The sequence below is a fragment of the Lolium perenne genome, chromosome 6 (assembly GCF_019359855.2).
Source record: "Lolium perenne isolate Kyuss_39 chromosome 6, Kyuss_2.0, whole genome shotgun sequence".
NCBI lineage: Eukaryota > Viridiplantae > Streptophyta > Magnoliopsida > Poales > Poaceae > Lolium > Lolium perenne.
Genome location: NC_067249.2, coordinates 258,365,675 through 258,370,688, shown reverse-complemented (window position 1 = coordinate 258,370,688; position 5,014 = coordinate 258,365,675).

Sequence of the window (5,014 nt, the reverse complement as noted above, 5' to 3'; positions counted from 1 at the left end):
ATGGCAAGAAAGAACAGAGCTTCGCGCCGCTCCCTCCAGAACCAAACGGCCGGAATAAAAGCATGGGTGCGCACGACCGAATACCACCGATCCAGCAAACTCCAGGCATAAAGTGCGCTGTTACATTTGCTGGCGGAGCCTTCCGGAACTCACCACTCCGGCCAGATCAAGAGGGATCACCTCAAACAATTAAATGCTTGCACGGGTAGTACTTATTATGGTTTTACAAAGAGCATTATGTTTAGGGACTTATTATGGTTTTACAATAATCACACATTTGAGCTCAAATGCATCTATGCAAATTTCTCTTTTTATGCGCTACTTATAGTCATCACTCCAGGATAATTGGGATATTTTACTCAGCATCAAAAAGCCTTAAGCCCCACTTGGAATAGTTTTTTTTTTTTTTTTGAAATGGAGACCTTAGAGCATCTCCAGCCGCGTCTCCCAAAGCGTCCCCCAAACCGCGCCGGATTGAGCGTTTGGGGGACGTGTTTTGTCCGTGCCGCCTTTGGGGGACGTCGCTCCCCAGCCGCGTCCCCAAACGCCGCCCCCAAACATTTAAAATACTTTTTTTGATATTTTTATTTCAATTTCCACAGACTAATACATAGTTTGAACCATGGTTTACACGAAAACACAGTTTGGCACATGGTTTTCCACAAACTAATACATAGTTTGAACCATGGTGGACACAAATATAAAATTTTGCAAAGAAACTAAACCTAACTAGGCCATGCATCGGAGGTTTCCTGTGTTCGCTGCTAAGAAAGAACACTCGAGGGCACACCCAGTCACCTAAACTGGAAAATCCAGCGGGAGGATGGTGCCCTTGTTGGTTGTACCGATGAGGCGAACATCCAGAAACCTCCGTGCACGTGTTCGCTGCGAAGAAACAACACTCAGTCGTCCTCCTCGTCGGTGCTATCGCCGTGGTAGTCCCGGCGGCAGCGCGTCTCGTCGAAGACCTTGATGCTCATGTCCCTGTCGCCGAAGTAGGAGAACAGGAGGATGAAGCCGGCTTGGAGGCTGTGGTGCCGCGCGAACTTCTCCCAGCCGATGTTGAGGTACATCTTGCCGCGCGCGTCGTAGATCACGTCGACGATCCACCGGTAGTAGCTGCACGCAGCCTCCCGCAGATGCATCGTGCGCGGGCGATCGTCGCCGGCGTGTTATCACCGGAATTTGACCAAGTCAGAGGTGGGCCGCGATCAGAGATGGATTTGAAGATTATATATTGAAGAATGTACGTGAATCGGCCTTGAATAGCAAGTTTGGGCTAGTTTGCCCTTGTATCTGTAACAGAGTAGGATACGTGTCGGTTTAGTTAGAGTTGGGCCCGTGCCCGGTTGGGACTATTCCCACGATTAGAGAGTCTACTGACTATAAATATGTATCTAGGGTTTATGGAATAAACAACAACCAACGTTCAACCAACAAATCAATCTCGGCGCATCGCCAACTCCTTCGTCTCGAGGGTTTCTACCGGTAAGCGACATGCTGCCTAGATCGCATCTCGCGATCTAGGCAGCACAAGCTCCACGTTGTTCATGCGTTGCTCGTACTGAAGCCTTTTTGATGGCGAGCAACGTAGTTATCATAGATGTGTTAGGGTTAGCATAGTTCTTCGTATCATATGCTTGCGTAGTGCAACCCCTAGCATATCTCGCCGCCCTTACACCTATCTTAGGTGTAGGGGCGGCACCCCGCTTGATCATGATTTAGTAGATTCGATCCGTTACGGTTGCTCCTTGATTCTTCAAGGATTAGTTTAATATCTGCAATAGTTAGGCCTTATAAGGGGCTGGAGGATCCAGCGGCACGTAGGGTGTCGTTCGCAAGTCCTAGACAGGATGTTCCGGGGATCAACCTCGTGTTGGTTTTTAGGCCTTATCTAGGATCGGCTTACGATCACCGTGCGTGGCCGCGAGGCCCAATCCTGAGTAGGATGTTCCGATTATGCGGTGAAAACCCCAAATCGTCGTAGATCTTATTAGCTTTATCTTGATCAAGCAGGACCACCATATATTCGTGCACCTCGTACGAATCATGGGTGGATCGGCTCCCATGAGCCGATTCACAGGATAACCTGAGAGCCGATCGAGGCTCGTATTTAATGTTTACGTGTATGCCATGCAGGAAACTAAGCGAGGCATCTCCATTACCTTCCTGACCAGGTATAGGTCAGGTGGCACGCCCTAGCATCAGCATCGGACGTGTGACCAGAAAGCTTTGCGGGCCGTCGCTCGGAGGGACCAGGGCCAGCCGAAGCCCTAAGTTGTTCCCGGCTCTACTGTGTTGCCTGTCGCTACCCGCCGGTGGGTTTCTGACCGCAACACATTCTGGCACGCCCGGTGGGACGAGCTTCTACATCAACCACATCGCCATCTACATCTGAGATGGCGGACGGCACGCCAGTCACATACGATGACCTAACCGAGGAGCTCAAGAAGAAGCATGACGAGATCAAAGCACTCCTCGAAGCCGACCTCATCGGCTCTTTCCACAGGACCCGTTCCCATGGCATCAGATGGAAGGGGTTCTCGCCTAACGGTGCACTAGATGGGATAGACCTCTCTGCCCCGTCGGAGGAACGCACCAGGTCCCTGCGGCAGGAGATCAACTACTTGGTGGGGCACTCGCTACACCGCCACTCTGAGAACCTGGTAAACACGTTGGAGCGTGTCGCTCTTCGCGTGATCCAGGAGATCATGAGGCACCAATACTCGCCGTCAGGACCAGCTCTCGGGACACATCAAGGGGAGTTGCCACTCCAGTCCCGTCCGCCGCTGCCATTCGCGTTGGCAGCGCCAGAGGTGCCGGCTTCACCGGCATTCGTCGTCTACAAGATCGGCGGTGACCCCAGCGACTGCCAGTTCTTGCAGGAGGCACCTAAGGAGATCCCTCACGGGTACATGTGCACGTATGTGCCAGATTGCGGTAACTGGGCTCTCACAAACCAGGCCGCGACATCAGGGGCTTCCGGGAAGACAGGAGGAACGTCAGCGACAGAGCTTGAGAAGCAGACGTGGCTAACAAAATACGCCACCCCGACGAACCTCCAGAGCGCAGCTCCTGCAGTTGGCTCAGAATTGGAAAAACAAGCGTGGCTAGCTAAGTACGCCACCCCGGCGAATCTTCAGAGTTCTACTCCTACAGCCAGCACCGTGGATCAGATCAGCACGATCCTGAGGGACCAGTTCGGCATGGTGCCGAAAAGAAGGACGATCGGCTATTCCAAGCCGTATCCCGACGACTACGAATTGGTCCCACTACCACCTAAGTATCGGCTCCCTGATTTCTCCAAATTCAGCGGAACGGATGGCTCCAGTTCCATCGAGCATGTAAGCCGATACTTGGCACAGCTTGGAACGGCTTCAGTGTCGGATCCACTACGCGTGAGGTATTTCTCACAGTCCCTCACGGGATCGGCTTTCGGGTGGTACACCTCGTTGCCGCCGAACTCGATCCAGACTTGGAAGCAGTTGGAAGAACAGTTCCACATGCAGTATCACTCAGACGCTGCCGAGTCTGGCCTTGCCGATCTAGCACAAGTACGTCAGAAGCGTGGAGAAACCGTGGCAGAATACATCCAGCGCTTCAGAAATCTGAGGAACCGATGTTATTCGGTTCGTGTGACTGAAAAAGAAGCAGTCGAGTTGGCAGCAGCGGGCCTTGCCTCACAAATCAAGGACATGGCCTCCCAAGCAGACTATCCTTCGCTGGCGCACATGGTTCAGAAACTGTCAGCATATGAACAGCGCCACCCAGACTTGTACCAGGACAAATTCAAGCGTGCAGTAGGCCTGGTCGAAGCGGAGGAAGAAGAAGTCCCTGTGGGAGATCAAGAGGTAGCAGTAGCTGAGTGGACTCGGGGGGCAACCCCCGTGTCTTGCAAATGGGTAAAGCCACCAGGCCCGCCCAGGGGGTTTGATTTCGACGTGACCAAGACTGAACAAATCTTCGACCTGTTACTCAAGGAGAAGCAGTTGAAGATACCTGAAGGTCTCAAATTCCCCACGGTACAAGAGCTGAACGGAAAGCCATACTGCAAATGGCATAATTCGCTCTCCCATGCCACCAACGACTGCAGGGCGTGGCGTCAGCAGATCCAAATGGCGATAGAACAAGGACGACTGATTTTCAACCAGTACGCCATGAAGGTCGACACTCACCCCTTCCCCGCCGTCAACATGGTGGGGTCTACTTACCCTGAAGGTTGCCAGCCAGGACCCTCGTTCAGCATCAACATGGTAGGACCTGGGAACCACTCTGGCAAAGATGGAGACGAGGGCAGCTGCTCTCATAACAAGGACACAGAGGAGGCCGCTCCACGCGATCGGCTCCGTCATGATGGCAAGCGCTACGTCACAGAGGGAGAAGTGAAGAACATAAGATATCAGCGACCCCTCTCTGATCACCTCCTCAACAAATATGTAAGTCAGTATGACCAACGCCGACGGTCCAGCTATGATAATGAAGGAGATCGTCTGGCTAGAGAAGCCAGAAGATATCATCGGCATGATGACGATGAGGAGGAGCACGAGCGCCGGGCCATGGGAAAATCAAGGGAGCAAGACGACAACGACAGGCACTGGGACTGCCCCTTCTTCAGACACTGCTGGGATTCAGGAATGAGCCGATTGCCCACAATCGGCAATTGCCCAGAATGCAACCAGAAGAAGGAGGAGGCAGCCAACGTGTCTGTGTTCAAGCGCCTAGGGCCTCTCCCGCCACAAAGCAAACGCGCTGAGTCACCTCGTTGGGCAGATCTCGAGGATTCAGAGGACGAGGAAGAAGAAGAAGACAGGTACCACCGTCCAAGGTGGTGCCCTGATGGACTCAGCCGTTCCCAGAAGCGCAGGGTTCAGCGATTGCGCGGCTTGGAGGAAGCCGAAAGGTTATACTTGCATACGCTAAGGAAGGCGCGACCTGATCTGGCTGCAAAAGTTCAGCGAACCCTGGATGAAGAGGGTCGTCCACAAAAAATGGAGTGGCGTCCCAAGCAAAGGAA